Genomic DNA, 16,806 nt, shown 5'->3' with positions numbered 1-16,806 from the left:
TCGGCAGCAGTCCCTCTCATGTGTGTGTGTGTGTGTGTGGGGCAAACGGCTGTGAAATTACGTGAGAGAACCCCAGCAGGTGAGTCTGAGAAGGCGTTATTTCTGCATGCCACCTTGTTGCTTGGGGAAGGAAGGCGATGCCTGCAGTGCAGAGGGAGAGTGCTAGGCCTGCAATGTCAGACTGTAACAGTATGTTGATCATTAGCCTATCACTATGGTAAGGGAAATGTTCTCCCAAGGCCCACATCGATCGACTGATGCAGTTGCACCACATTGTATTTGATGAAATTCAGTGACACTGCAGGTCATGGGTGGGACAGGCAGGTCATGACCCCTGAGTCATGGGCAACAAGCCTAATAAACACTTATGGCACATCTCCACAAGACTTGGTCAAAGATGTCAAACAGTTCTTCAGAGAACCACCAAAAATATGTCTCAAAAAGACATGCTGCAAAAGTGACATATGAAACAGATATGTGAAGGTTGGATAGTTGTGTAAGAAAGAGGCCACAATCTTGAAAGTATGGCACTGGAGGCTAGAAGGTGTTGGTCGAGTGGAAGGAGTCGTGGCAAGTTATGTAATTGCTTGCAAGGCTCCCAAAGACCGAAATACAAAAACATTGTAAAACAAAATTAAGTGATTAACTAAAAGCAAAGCTACATCGACAGCTGCTTTAAATAACGAAAGGCTAACTCACCAGATAGTGAGAAGATAACACTGGCCCAAACTGACTTTCATAATCTTGCCAGATAGCCCCGCCCATACCTGGAAGATACCAAAGGCAGGTAATAATGCTGTGTTCGTAACCAAGTGGGAAGTGGGAAATGAACACATAACTCCACTTGATGGCCCTCCAACTGGTAATTCCTAGTGGGAAACTATCATCGTGAGCTCCCACTTCTCCCACTTCTCCCACATGCCAAGGAAGTGACTTTAATAGCAGTATTTTCTGCAGTTAAATGCAACCACAAAATATTCTTTATATAAAGGAATCTATTAATATAGTTTTTGAACATTATCATTTGTTTACATTCATCCTAGCTATATTTTTTGTTTATTGTTTAAGCAGCTTGTTCGCCATTAGCCAATCGGCATCTCTCAATAAGTTCAAAGCACGTGAATGCATCCAACGGATATTTACCACTTCACAACTAGTAAATTCCCACCTCCCACGTGGTGACGAACGCAGCATTAGCTGCACCACTACATCTTTTAAACATGAACATTTACAGAATTAATCTTTAATGATCTTTTACATTTTAAATATATATTTCATATTCATTATTCAATATAGAAATTATGAGATTTTACCACTAGCACTTTTATCACTGGCAAAACAAAAATAAGCCTATACCACCACCTTCCAAGTACAAAGTAACGCCTGCACAGTAAAAAGGCATTCAATCAGGCACATAAAATTCTCAGAAAAGCTGCCTAGCACCTACAACTCATAGAGATAGATAGATGACTCTAGTGCCCAAAAGCCCGTTTTAGCATGTGTAGCTCCATTGAGGACTTTCACCATTTTGAAGTAGTCAAATGGATGAGACTTCCTATGCGTTAAGGAAGGATCACATAATTACATCCAGGTCACCAATCAGCCAATTAATTATATTCTTGAGCAAACATTCCATAACTGTAGGTGGCTGTAAATCGCCAACCTTGGCTTTATACCTCCCCGGTGGCAGTATGCTCCCTTTCAGATTGTTTACCAACTCATAGAAGTAGTAGAAGAAGAACATTGACTACTTCAAAATGAAGATGACCTCAATGGCCCTGTCCAATATTGCGTCCTCTATCGCTGTGCTGCAGCTCACTACCACCACACGGTCCTGGACAACTCAGAAACATAAAGACAAGTTTCAAGTAAATCCTGGATTATAAAACAAATGTATTTTAAGGATTAAATGAATATTTAGAGTTGATCAGGTGCAATATTTCATCATTAGAGTTTACCAACTCAGTGACCTTATGGTTAGAGTGTCTGCCCTGAGATTGCAATGTTGTGAGTTCAATCCCTGGCTGACTCATACCAAAGACTGTAAAAATGGGGGCTGATCTGTCTCTGCTTACCACTCAGCAATAAAGATATAGATTGGGGGGGTATGGCCCTGTCATACACTAGTGTCCTGTCCAGGGGGTGTACTTGTACATCTAGCTGCCTCACGCTACAGAAACAGGAGATAGGCTCCTTCCCTAGGAGCAGTTCTGGCTCGCACAAGCCAAGCCTACTTACATATTTCATTAGCTGATGTTTTAAACAACAAACAAAACAATGCCGCATACTGCTAAACAGCCTCAAACAAGGCTACTGTTAAATGAGTCGAAGGAATGTGATGTGTAAGCCTAGAGTGAGTGTAGGAGTGCTATGTGCTTCTACTGAGGTAGGTAGAGCTTTGCATGTAATTACAGTTGCTATGAGAAGCAATTTGATCTGATGAGTGACTACTATTTGACTGATTCCCTATAGCGTCAAGCAAAGGTTCGGGACACAAGGTTGTTTGGGCAGAGATGAGTCTGTTCCAGCTAATTGCCTTTAGGGATCAGGAGGACACTTTTTCAGGTGATACTGAAACCCATGGCTTACAACTGAGCATGTCCTAAAATGGATTTTGTACCCCCATCGTTGAATAGGTCAAAAGCTGTCAAAAAACTACTTTCAGGGATTGAACATGCAGTGTTCCTTAATGTCAGCTGAGGGGCAGTGCTATACAAGAAAATTGTAGCCAAGTGCAGAGGCCAATGGTGGGAGCACATGCATAGGGAAATAAAGTTTTGACTTAACGTGTTCAAAATCACTGAAATAAGTTACTAAATTAGTACATTTATAATTCCTTGTTTAACCTCAGTAGACACATTCTCTTGAGATGGAGGAGCAGAAAATAGCATGAATAAATTAATTTATAGCACACATTTATGATGTAGGGCTAGTCCCTTGCCAAATGTTAGGTTTCTAAGTTAAAATCAACTAAATAATGAATTTAGAATGTACAATATGCTTTCATATTGTCAATGTAACATGCTTTTAAAATGTACAACTACATTGAGGCACATGATAATTTGATAATTTATCTTTTTCACTCAATTTGGTTTTATAAATACTGCACCAGAGTAATCCGAAAAGTTAAAAAGCCAAACTATATTTATCTATAATATTTATCTTTTAAAGCCGCAACCAAATGAACATAGAAAAGTGTGTTATAGATCTGTCATTCTCATTGAAAGCAGGTCTAAGAAGCGATAGATCTGTTCTGTGTGCACTATTTCTGTGCTTCCCGTTCTTAAGTTTTATGTTTGTGTATTTTACTCTTGGTTTTGTGCACCAGCTTCAGACAACTGAAAATACAATATCTTTGGTTATGGAAAATATATTTCACAGCAGTTTTGATGGTACAAATATTCTCTACACTATACCTGTTTGTTTAGTCACATCAACTGAAATTAGAATTAGAATTTGAGCAACCTGGAAATGGCGGAGCAATTCCTGCATAGTATATCTTTTAAATGTGATTTATGACTGTGTCTGTGAGTTAATCGACAACTGCTTCGTCTTTGATGTACCTTCTCCTATGCTAATCAGCTTAATCATACTCTGTTTAGGTTGGCAGGCAAATAACATAAAAAGTTTGGACATGATTTTCCGTTGTCTTTAATGGAGTACTTCCGCTTCACTAACCCTCACTAGTCTGGATTATGACCATGACCGCGGCGTGAATTAGGTCTATTCATTTCAATTCAACAACGAGGAACATTTTCATTGACCCCAACCCCAATTAGAATGTTTATTTATTCCTTACTATGAATGTGTGTGTGTGTGTGTCTGTGTGTGTAGATGTGTACTTGTTTTATCTAACTTTTTTGGGAGACCGCTGAACAAACCCCCTCCCGAAAGGAGCATCATTATCTACCAATTAGCCATAAATATCTTCAGAGTCATGAGTCAGTCCGCCTCAGCGACCAAGAGACTCAGTCTCACTGGAAATGCCTTTGAAGTAAGAAATAATTAGTTATGCAATGAAGATAATTAGCAATGTCCGGCTCATAAATAAACACTATTTTCATTGCACACAATTATGCCTCTGACGCCTCTGGAGCAGCTAGTCCCTTGAGTAGCAAAGCACAGAACTCTGTGCTCATGGCAAACACACAGAGAAGTCTTAATGCCAACAGGGTGTAGACTCTACTTTGTGTGTGTGAGCATGTGAGTGTGTGTGTAATGAGTTTTAATACGTTTATGTATGTGGAAGTCGCACATGCATGCCTGTGTCTGTAAACGGATGTGTGAACTAATCGCATGCATATGTGGATGTATATTAGCATTGCTGTCTAAGTCATTCATTTTCTATATTGTGTACTCCTTGCTATTGTTAGCATAATTATCCTGTTGTGGGAATAGAGGGAGTGCTGTGGTCCTGCGTGATTTGGTAGACAAGGCTTCATCCTTAGTCCTGAGATACTTTTAGCTCTCATCACCATTCCTCTCCTTCAAGGGCAGCCAGTGTTGAGTGACAGGGCTTAGTGTGTTTCTCCGCTGAATTAGATTTGATACTCGGGGCTCTATAACGGGTGCTCTATAACGGGGGCTCTATAACAGGAGGCACCTGCTCAGTAAGAATAGCTGGAATAACACTTCGTTTAAAAAAAATCTTATCTCTCCAACAGACACTCGCCTCTCTGAGTGCCGCATTATTTGGTGCATTGTGGGGGGATATGTGTTGCAACGAAAGGTAACAAGTGTCCAGGTAAAGATAAGGAATGGTGAGGTTAGACGCGGATTAAGTTGAGGAGACATCGGGGTTAAGGATTTAGGGGGAAGATTAACGGTGTAACACCCTTCGTCATGAACAACTCATTTTGGGAGGATTACGAGGTAATACGACTCGGCTTCAAATTTTCTCACATACACTTTTGTTCAGCCTTCATCTTTCACCATGCACTCATGTCTTCCAGAGAAATCAGGGAGAAAAGGTAAGATGTGGTGAGGTGAGGAAGGAGATATCTGACAAGAAAACCTGGAGCTCACCTTCATGTAAAAGCCATGCAGCAAGTATAGGCACTCCTCCCTAGTATTCTGTTTCACATTGCTTACCCTATGCAACAGAAAGAGAAGACAGTGTGTAGATTCATTTGCAGTGTTAAGCAACATTGCAATTGGGGAATAAAGAAAGAGTGTGATAAAATAGTGTCACCAACAGTCTGCTCTCAGTGGACAGGGCATTACCTTGACAGCCCTTGATCCGCTGCAAAGACAACGTTATCTGCATTCCCAATGTGTGCTCATATAAATCAGCAGTTGCGATATAACTACTGAGTATTTTATGACGATGTCCCTCTTATCTGTGATGGAGTGTTTGAGTACAGGTTTATGTAGGTAAATACTGGCACTCTCCTGCCTTTTTCTAATCTCCATCACTTTATCTGTAATGGCAATGAGATGCGCTGAGACAGATGTAACATACTCCATTATGTTTTTTTGGGGTTGAAAATGGTGTTTTCCTCTTTAAATGAGCAAATCAGAAGAATCCGTGGGGTGCCATTTGAAATGGTTCACTGTGCATGTTTATCTGGCATGATGTGTCCGACCCTCCATTTTCATCAGAAGTAATAGAAGGCTATGAAGTGCTGGAAGTAATTCATTTTCAATGGAAGGAGAGCAATTTGAGGCAATGTGAGTAATTTGGCCATAGTTTAAACGATTCTGGTTGTGGAAAGACACAAAACAGTTGAGAAAATTGAACTTTTTACAAATCATCAGCAATTACTTTAAATATAATGAAATAAAATGTTATTCGTCACATGCTTTGTAAAATAACGTGTTGACTAACAGTGAAATGCTTGCTTATGGACCTTCCCAACAATGCAGAGAGAAAGAAAATAGAGAAATAATAGAAAAGTAAAACACATAATAATAAAAGTAATAGTGGATACATAATGAGTAATGATAACTTGGCTTTATACAAGGAGTACCAGTACTGAGTCAATGTGCAGTGGTACGAGGTAATAACTTGGCTATATACAAGGGGTACCAGTACTGAGTCAATGTGCAGTGGTACGAGGTAATAACTTGGCTTTATACAAGGAGTACCAGTACTGAGTCAATGTGCAGTGGTACGAGGTAATAACTTGTCTATATACAAGGGGTACCAGTACTGAGTCAATGTGCAGTGGTACGAGGTAATAACATGTCTATATACAAGGAGTACCAGTACTGAGTCAATGTGCAGTGGTACGAGGTAATAACTTGGCTTTATACAAGGAGTACCAGTACTGAGTCAATGTGCAGTGGTACGAGGTAATAACATGTCTATATACAAGGGGTACCAGTACTGAGTCAATGTGCAGTGGTACGAGGTAATAACTTGGCTTTATACAAGGAGTACCAGTACTGAGTCAATGTGCAGTGGTACGAGGTAATAACATGTCTATATACAAGGGGTACCAGTACTGAGTCAATGTGCAGTGGTACGAGGTAATAACATGGCTTTATACAAGGAGTACCAGTACTGAGTCAATGTGCAGTGGTACGAGGTAATAACTTGTCTATATACAAGGAGTACCAGTACTGAGTCAATGTGCAGTGGTACGAGGTAATAACTTGTCTATATACAAGGAGTACCAGTACTGAGTCAATGTGCAGGGGTACGAGGTAATTGAGGTAGATATGTACATATAACTAGGAATAAAGTGACAGATAATAAACAGTAGCAGCTGTGTCTGTGATGAGTCAGAACAGTTAGTGCAAAAAGGGTCAATGCAGATAGGCCGGGTAGCATTTGGTTAACTATTTCACTAACTATTTAGCAGTCTTAAAACTTGGGGGTAGAAGCTGTTCAGGGTCCTGTTGGTTCCAAACTTGGTGGGTCGGTAGTGCATGCCGTGCGGTAGCAGGGAGAACAGTCTATGACTTGGGTGGTTGGATTCTGAACATTTTTAGGGCCTTCCTCTGATACCGCCTGATATAGAGGTCCTGGATGGCAGGGAGCTCGGCCCCAGTGATGTACTGGGCCGTACTTATAGTGGTTTGCGAAAGTATTCACCCCCGGTGGCATTTTTCCTATTTTATTGCCATACAACCTGGAATTAAAATATATTTTGGGGGGTTTGTATAATTTGATTTACACAACATGCTTACCACTTTGAAGATGCCCAATATTTTTTATTGTGAAACAAAAAGGAAATAAGACAAAAAACAGAAAAGTTGAGCGTGCATAACTATTCACCACCCCCAAAGTCAATACTTTGTAGAGCCACCTTTTGCAGCAATTACAGCTGCAAGTATCTTGGGGTTGTCTATAAGCTTGGAACATCTAGCCACTGTGATTTTTGCCCAGTCTTCAAGGCAAAACTGTTCCAGCTCCTTCAAGTTGGATGGGTTCCGCTGTTGTACAGCAAGTCATACCACAGATTCTCAATTGGATTGAGGTCTGGGCTTTGACTAGGCCATTCCAAGACATTTAAATGTTTACCCTTAAACCACTCAAGGGTTGCTTTAGCAGTATTCTTTGGGTCATTGTCCTGCTGGAAGGTGAACCCCCGTCCCAGTCTCAAATCTCTGGAAGGCTGAAACATGTTTCCCTCAAGAATTTCCCTGTATTTAGAGCCATCCATCATTCCTTCAATTCTGACCAGTTTCCCAGTCCCTGCTGATGAAAAACATTCCCACAACATGATGCCGCCACCACCATGCTTCACTGTGGGGATGGTGTTCTCGGGGGAATGAGAGGTGTTGGGTTTGCGCCAGACATAGCATTTTTCTTGATGGCTAAAATGCTCAATTTTAGTCTCATCTGACCCGGGTACCGTCTTCCATATGTTTGGGGAGTCTCCCACATGCCTTTAGGTGAACACCAAACGTGTTTGCTCATTTTTTTCTTTAATTAATGGCTTTTTTTCTGGCCACTCTTCCGTAAAGCCCAGCTCTGTGGAGTGTATGGCTGAAAGTGGTCCTATGGACAGATACTCCGATATCTGCTGTGGAGCTTTTCAGCTCCTTCATGGTTATCTTTGTTCTCTTTGTTGGCTCTCTGATTAATGCCCTCCTTGCCTGGTCCATGAGTTTTGGTGGGTGGCCCTTGTTTTTTTTTAAACAAGTAATTTTTTTCACTTCACCAATTTAGACTATTTTGTATATGTCCATTACATGAAATCCACATACAAATCTATTTAAATTACAGGTTGTAATGAAACAAAATAGGAAAAACGCCAAGGGTGTGAAGACTTTTGCATGGCACTGTACTACCCTCTAGCGTCTTGCGGTCGGATGCCAAGCAGTTGCCATACCAAGCGGTGATGCAGCCAGTCAAGATGCTCTCAATGGTGCAGCTGTAGAACATTTAGAGGATCTGAATGCCATGCCAAATCTTTTCAGCCTCCTTAGGGGGAAGAGGCGTTGTCGTGACCTCTTCAAGACTGTGTTGGTGTGTTTGGCCCGTGATAGATACTTAGTGATGTGGACACTGAGGAACTTGAAGCTCTTGACCCACTCCACTCCAGCCCCATCGATGTAAATGGGGGCGTGCTCGGCCCTTCATTTCCTGTAGTCCACGATCATCTCCTTTGTCTTGCTGACGTTGAGATAGAGGTTGTTGTCCTGGCACCACACGACCAGGTCTCTGACCTCCTCCCTATAGGCTGTGTCATCGTCGTCAGTGTTCAGGCCTACCACTGTTGTTTTGTCAGCAAACTTAATGATGGTGTTGGAGTTGTGCTTGGCCACACAGTCGTGGGTGAACAGGGAGTACAGGAAGGCAGTAAGCATGCACCACTGAGGGGTGTGATATGTTGTTGCCTACCCTCACCACCTGGGGGTGGCCTGCCAGGAAGTCGGCTACAGTTGCAGAGGGAGGTGTTCAGTCCCAGGGTCCTTAGCTTAGTGATGAGCTTGGAGGACAATATGATGTTGAACGCTGAGCTGTAGTCAATAAACAGCATTCTCATGTAGGTGTTCCTTTTGTCCAATGTGGAGTGCAATAGAGATTGCATCATATGTGGATCTGTGAGCCATGACCAGCATTCCAAAGTATTTCATGGCTACAGACGTGAGTGCTACAGGGCGATGGTCATTTAGACAGGTTACCTTGGCATTCTTGGGCACAGGGACTATGGTGGCCTGCTTGAAACTTGTAGTTATTACAGACTGGGTCAGGGAGAGGTTGAAAATATCAGTGAAGACACAACAGGATCCAGCAGGTGTCTCAGTAGGAAACATCTGACCTCACAAAAGTTTAAAACAGGGCTGGTGTTACTTGGCGTTTTGAAAAGGTACCACGCCTCATAAAAATAGGGGTTGGTGAACCATTCCATAACGGTTAGATCTATCAGAAACAAGTTCCTTTCCAGGCCAAACCGAAGGGGGGTAGGCATATCTAATCTGATGGCCTGTGTTGACAGTAACGGTTGGAGTGGTGCATCACATGCTGAGAGAAGATTATTTCCATAGCATTACAAGACAAATGTAGCTTGAAATAGAATACCCTTTAAGTATATTTTTCTTATGGTGATTCCCTCTAGAAGGGTTCACTAAGAAACAATCTTCCATACATTTGTCAGTTAGGCAGCTTTAACCATGTGTTATTGAATACTCAAATAACATTGTGAGTAAAAATATCAGATTTGAAAGTCTAACATATTGTCTGAAGAGTAAAATAATTAAATGACAAGCTAATGGGTCTATTTTTTCATTGTGGTTTATAGTCTTTCAGCTTGCATGTCATACGTCTTCTAAGCTTTTAGAATGTTGTCACATGTTAATATTACCTGTCCAGGCAACCAAAGATACTGACCGACCGAACAACATAGATATCTGTGGTGCCTTTGTCTTCAGAGCACCCTGGATAGCTGCGGAACAATTTGGCCACAATTTTTCACCTTTGGCATCTGCCGTAGTATATGTTCCTCCACAGCAGGTACTATTTCCTCTGTGTCTATTGCTATCAGTGTGGTAGGTGACAGCAGACCACCTAGCAGACCTCCATTGCGCATTCTTCACCATCCCAACACTCAGCCCCAGGGGGCTATGGTGTTCCCTATCGGCTCCACACAGACCAGGGGCATCAATCACTGTTCCATCAACGCTGGCTCCAAAGCGGGCACCTAAAAGGCCCATAAGCAGCCACTGAGCTAGGGGGATAGTGCTGGGCATTTTCAGAACGGACAGGAAGCAGGATATTGGTTCCCTCTGGGATGGGGAAAACATGCTGTATGGCCAAGTCCTTTGATTAATCACTGACATCTCTGGATTGATCAGCAAATGTTTGACAGGAGGTAAATAAGGTGTGATTCACAAGAGAGATGCCAAACCCTTCAATTTATAGTTACAAAACATCAAGGTGGTTTTAAGATACCTTAGTGCTGCATGCATTGTTTGGCACTTGGGGATAGCACTGGGATACGGCTGTAATTGATCATTCATAACTTTTCTGCACAGTCTCCAGTTTGACAGAGTGATCTTTGTTGTCATTCAACGAGAGACAACTTGTTTTCATGCAAATTCTTTCTTTGAAAAATACTGCACCAAACATCTTAGTTAGATGTAAAATAGTGTGACTAAGATCTCTTTGGCAACAAAGCCAGAATTAACGAGAGATTTCTTCAGTTATTTTAGATTAATTCTGACTATTTTTAGGAAGTGTATACTGGCTATGGCGTCTCAAAATGGACAAACAGTACTATCGCCGCTTTTTCTTGTTTTTCTGAGGACAGTAGTACAGTGCCCTGAAGGTCTTTTAAGGGCACACTCGTTGGGTTCATCTAGGCGCCAGCCGAACAGAAGTATGCTGACACCTTAACATACACACACACATAAAAACACACATACAAACAAATGGCAGCAGCTGTACCCAGGGAGGAGGCGAACAGATGAGCAGACTTATTTTAAGCCTTGGGGGTTGTCAGTCGTAGCACGAGTGTTGAGAGAATGTCATCACTGCCACATTACACAGCTGAAGTCACTTCACCCTGTCTTTGGATCACACCACACTGTTGAGAGGACAGGATCAGTATGTTCTTGCCTTGCCTATCATTTCAGTCACCACAATGCCTGCATGTTATTAACCTTCTTCCCTCCAAATGCAGATGCATCCCACTGGCCACAGACTTCAGTCAGTTCAACATCTAGTTTTAATTTACATTTGGTTGAGTTGTCAACTAACGTGAATTCAACTTGAAATCAATAAAACATTTCATCATGTCATTGGATTTAGTTTAAAAGTTAATAAAAAATACAAAATGCCCTTACATTGATGACTTTTTGCAAATCCTATTAGCTTTCTATGTCGATTCAACTTCTTCGCATAGATTTTTGAGGTTGAAATGACTTGGAAACAACGCTGATTCAACCAGTTTCTGCCCAGTGGGATTGCTATTCAGGCAAACACATTTCCCATTCCTAAAGTATGATTCCAAATAGCAGTTCTCTTTCCCCTCATCCAAGCAAACAAAGAGGACTCTGAAGCACTGGTGGTCATGTCTCGCAGAGTAGATATAGAAGGTCCCAGATGGACACGTTAGTGTGAGAATAGCCCCGATGAAAAATAAGACTGCTGAAATTAACTATTTTAGTATAATGGTATCAAAATCCTAAGATTTTATATCAAATGTATGTCCTATCTCTTTTCTCTGGTCAATAAATTGACTATTCAGCAGGCTCCCAGCAGTGCTGTTCCTGCTTGTCCAACACAAGAATCCAATGAGCTCGCCTCTGTCCGATTATTTCTTAATTTCTCCATGAGAAAGTTAATCTAATGAGCATTATTGGACTCTAATGAGAAATGTAATTAGTCAGATGGGAAGATTATCTCCGTGTAATTACAGTAGCTGTCTCTGTCTGCTTCAATTAAAATGACGGGAGTGAGAAGCTTATGACGCCTTGGTGGACGAGAAGGGGGAACAGGGCCTAACCTGACAAAAAAATGGTAACCATTTGTCAAGACCCATAAAAACTGAGTGAAGAATACCTCAGAGTTATGGCTCAAACATAACAGGCAGATCATCAATACAACATACCCAATGTTGATACACCAACCAAAGCAGTAATATAGTATACATTGTCATAGTTTATATAGATGTATGGTTTTTCATCTTCATAGTCAAATAAAACTATCAATTATCAGCGCTCTTTCCTTTGCTGTGTTTGACAGCACAGGAAAACAAATGACACGGAGGTGGATTGATGGACAAAATCCCCCTCACGTCAGTCATAACCTATTTACATTTAAGTCATTTCGCAGGGACTCTGATTCAGAGCGACTTACAAGAGCAATTAGGGTTAAGTGCCTTGCTCAAGGGCACATCAGTAGATTTTCAACTGGTCAGCTCTTAACCGCTAGGCTACCTGCTGCCACCTATGTGCCTATGTGTTTACATTTCCAGTTCACAAGTGTCAGAAGTGTCATGGCTTGGGATTTGGTCAAGGCAGAGTTGATACTCTTAAGCCTTTCCTTGCCGAGGGTTATCGATCGAGCGCTGTGAGGTGGTTACCAGTACTACTGACCCCAGAGCAGAGCTGATGGGCTCCAAGGGTCATTCAGACTTATAACACTCAGTTCAAAGAATGTACTGAATCACTGCTAGAGCAATATTGTGATAACATACCCCGAAGAAAGTAATCACACACACACAGCCATCCATGGATTTGAGGTTTAATACTATTATCACCGCTGCTCTTAGCAATGAGAGACCACAATGGAGGAGTAATTACACACTAATGATCAGTTTGTAATGGAAACAAAAACATTGTTTTTCAAACTGAGGCTGCCCACTTAATTGGTCAGAGCACAAAGGTATATGCTGAAAAGCAGGTACACTCGCCATTCAGGGGATGAAATGTTGAGGACATGACTTTGGTGGTTTGTGTTTCGTATAATTATAGTGTGGGGAATGTGTCTGTTTTTTAAGGTCCTCTGCTGTAGGCGGTTTGGATTTGATCTGTTAGATAGGGTGTTATCTACAGTCACATCTCAGCATGGACTTGCATCAAAGTGCTGAGAAGGAACAACACAGGCTAAACATTGTTAACCCTTTAAACTGTATTTACTGAAACTCTTTCAGTAGAGACTGGTCCATTAAATGGGATTGGTCCTTACCAGAGGGGAGATTGAGGGGGAAGTGGTAAGGAAACATGTACGTTATCCCTCTGTTAAGTCCTCTACTGAACTTGAAACCACCAGGACAAAGCAGTCAATATGCAGATTAATGATAATGACATGCGGGCCCCGGAGATAATCTTTTTAAGCTCTTTTTTATCTAAACAACAATGGAAGGAAAGGCAGAGACAATCCCAAAGCTAACAAACAACAGAATTTGAATGTGTATATTTTGTAGATAGAATGAACTTCAGATAAGGAAATCTGTGTACAGTATCAAAGTAGAAAATAATATGCCAAACAGTCACACATCTTTTCTTGAAATTGCACTTCTGGATGCACTTTGCCGAGCCTTAAAATATGTTTGTTATTTCTAATAAATATATTTTTAAAGTTCTCATGCATCTGTTTTTATCTCAATATCAAAATCATTTCTGGTGTAACAATTAAGTACTTTACCATGATTGTTTTCAATTAATATGCCCCCCCCCCCAAAAAAATAGCTTCTTAGTAAAGAGTAATTTCTCAAGTAATTTTTACACAGTTCACAGTCCATTTCAGAGCAAAAACCAAGCAATGATGTCGAAGGAATTGTCCGTAGAGCACAGAGACAGGATTGTGTCGAGGCACAGATATGGGGAAGGGTACCAAAACAATTCTGCAGCTTTGAAGGTCCGAGCTTGAGAGGATCTGCAGAGAAGAATGGAAGAAACTCCCCAAATACAGGTGTGCCAAGCTTGTAGCGTCGTACCCAAGAAGACTCACTGCCAAAGGTGCTTCAACAAAGTACTAAAGGGTCTGAATACTTATGTAAATGTGATATTTCAGTTTCTAAAAGTTTCTTTGCTTCTTCATTATGGACAACTGCGTGTAGATTGATTAGAGAAAAATACGATTTATTCAATTTTAGAATAAAGCTGTAACGTAACAAAATGTGGAAAAAGCCAAGATGTCTGAGTACCTTCCGAAGCCACTGAATATAGTGTATCTACATAAAACACAGGAAATCACATTTTTGACCTCACTGGGCCTTTAACAATGGATATTGTACATTTAGTTTATTCCAAATTTGGACTCCAATGGTATTCGGTATCTTTCAAATCACTCCCCTGCTGCAGCCAATCCCCTGTGACTTAGACGTAATGCTCCTGTTAGCCCCTCACCCTAGCAGTCATCCACCAGCCATGCAGCACTTCCCTCATCCACCTACCCCCTGTTTATTTAATTCATTAGGAAACACAAAAGTGCCTCGCGTTGACTGATCCCTGGTCTGATGGCACGGCGGATCGATGAAGCTCCCGGGTTAGGGCAGAATGGTAATGTTTGGACCAACAAGCTGATGGATGCACACTTGAGAATGGGTGCTGGGGAGGGGAGAGATCGATGGAAACTTTGCTGAGCATAGATAAGAGGCTGGCTCATCACCACGCGGGGCTCTGTCTTTGATCGCTCGCCTCTCCCCTACACATGATGAGGGTTTAAACTCTTTGTTTACGTGTTAGAGGCTCCACTATGCTGGAGCTCTCCCTACTTTTCCCTCATCCCCAGTACTTGTTTACTGCCCAACCTCCATGATCCATCTGGTCATCCACTCTCATTCACCTCCCTGCAGGAATACAGCAGCAGAATAAACCACACTTTCAGAAATGTATTTGATTTGCACAGCAGCATGCCCCTGGATGGAGCCAGTTGACACTTGATTTAGAAACACATTGTCCCGTGGCTTCTGAAAGAGCAGTGTGGAATCTGAAACGAATGAATTCCCACCTTATATTCAACAAAAATGAAGTAAAATCACAAAATAATTAGTTGCCTCAATACCAAGCAAATATTACCCTAAAATGGACCATACTTTAGAAGACAAGTCACTGTTATTTTATTGGTCAATAATATGACAAAATAGTGCATAATGAAAAAAAGTTTCAGCATTCATTAAAACCTTCTCTCACCTTTTAACTACTTTTCATCTGCGGAAGCACTTCGGGGGGTTGATTGACAATGTGTTAATTAGCCAATCAGGGAGTGAGGGGACTCGACACCTGTGTGGTCAGTCCAACCGCAATTACCTTCTGCCTGCCTCCCCTGCTCCCTATTAGAGCCAAGCTGTTAGCGATAGAGAGCCTAATGGCCCAGTAATAAGACAAGCGCTCTGAGTCTATCTTAATGAAAATCACTGGACCTCCCTCAGTCTGTCTCTCCTTGTGGCGTTTGCATGCAGAGGTGGCTGCTCTTCCTGATGGTACTGGAGGAGAGGGAAATGTTGGTGGACTATCTCTACTTGTTCCAGTAGATTTAAAAAGTTTCATTTTCTTGTTTCCTGTCCTTCACTGATCGGACAAGGTTTGTTAGGTGAGAACAGTGATATCTATCCGTTCTTCTACCAGTATTCTCCAAAGAAAGGATGGGAGGGGGCAAAGTTAGTGGAAGATATTGGGGCACAGCCAGAAATACATTCTTCCTCATCATCATTAATCCTTCCCCTTCTCAAAAGAGATCATTAGTGAATATGATTGGAAAAATCCAAAGAATGGAAACCCTGTCAGGACAAGAAAGATGCATTTCTTAATTATTTCTACAGTTCTGGCCTTAGCACTGAACTAGTATGAGAGTAATCTTGACTGTATGAGTCAATGACAAAATGACTTGAATGACTTAGCAGTGGTAGGGGTAATATGTCACCACCACCTCCACCCACCTACACCTTCTCAAACACACAGCCTAGAATGTTTTGACAGTATGTGTCCCCCTCCTCACACACCCTCCCCCATTCCTGCTCTCCCTTCCCAAAAGCAAGACGATAAGGAGTCATTCCGAAGCTGTTGTACCTGATTTGCTGAGGAGGGATTGAAATGACACTGACAAATCCTCCATGTCCCCTCGTGACAGTTGTGACATTCTCAATCCTATTTATTTACTGTCGACCGGAGGAGATGTCACATTGGACAGTGAATATTTCTACTAGTCTGATACCGGAGCACAACCAGTTTATGTTCTTTATCCCTCAAAACTTGACTTTTCACATCTTTATCCATGCAGGACTGTCCATGCATTTGTTTCACAACATCATGTTTGTGGTTTGTGGTTTCTCTAACAGTCTACATAATGTATTGTATAATAATAAACAGCATTTGTACCTAAAAGGACCATTCGGCTCCAATTACAAGACATGTAGATTGTTGACAATGACACGACCCATGCCCAGTGAGCAAAACATCTTTTAAGCGTTTTTTCCATGTCTTTTCATCATCTTTTCAATGTCTTTTTAACCAAAAAATACATATTTTCAATGTATTTTCAACATATTTTGCTCTCATAATCAGTTCCTTTACAAAGGTCAAAGTTCACAAGGTGTCAAGAAGCAACAACTTCCATGAACGTGATAGCGGCCTTAATTTAGCATTTCTATTACAGTTTTTGTTCAATTGCTAACATGCATTGGTCAAAACTGAAGTCACAGTGTCAAAACTCTTCACACAGTCAGCGAAACAGAAGTGTATGTGGGCCAAACTGTGAATAATTTTTCATTGCTTTCACACACAAAAGGCATTCAATGACCACATTCTCTGAAATCCATGATTTCTTTTCTCATTCATACTCCACCACCTGCAAAACTATATATTTACAGCACGTTTTCAAATGCTAACACACTGTTTCCAAAACTGTAAAAAACACATTCAAAACAGAATGATGGCAAATGTCGTGCATTTCTGCAGTAACCAGAT

The sequence above is a fragment of the Oncorhynchus tshawytscha genome, linkage group LG01 (assembly GCF_018296145.1).
Source record: "Oncorhynchus tshawytscha isolate Ot180627B linkage group LG01, Otsh_v2.0, whole genome shotgun sequence".
In the NCBI taxonomy this organism is placed as follows: domain Eukaryota; kingdom Metazoa; phylum Chordata; class Actinopteri; order Salmoniformes; family Salmonidae; genus Oncorhynchus; species Oncorhynchus tshawytscha.
The sequence above is the reverse complement of the archived record's forward strand: the minus strand, read 5'-3'. Positions refer to the sequence as shown.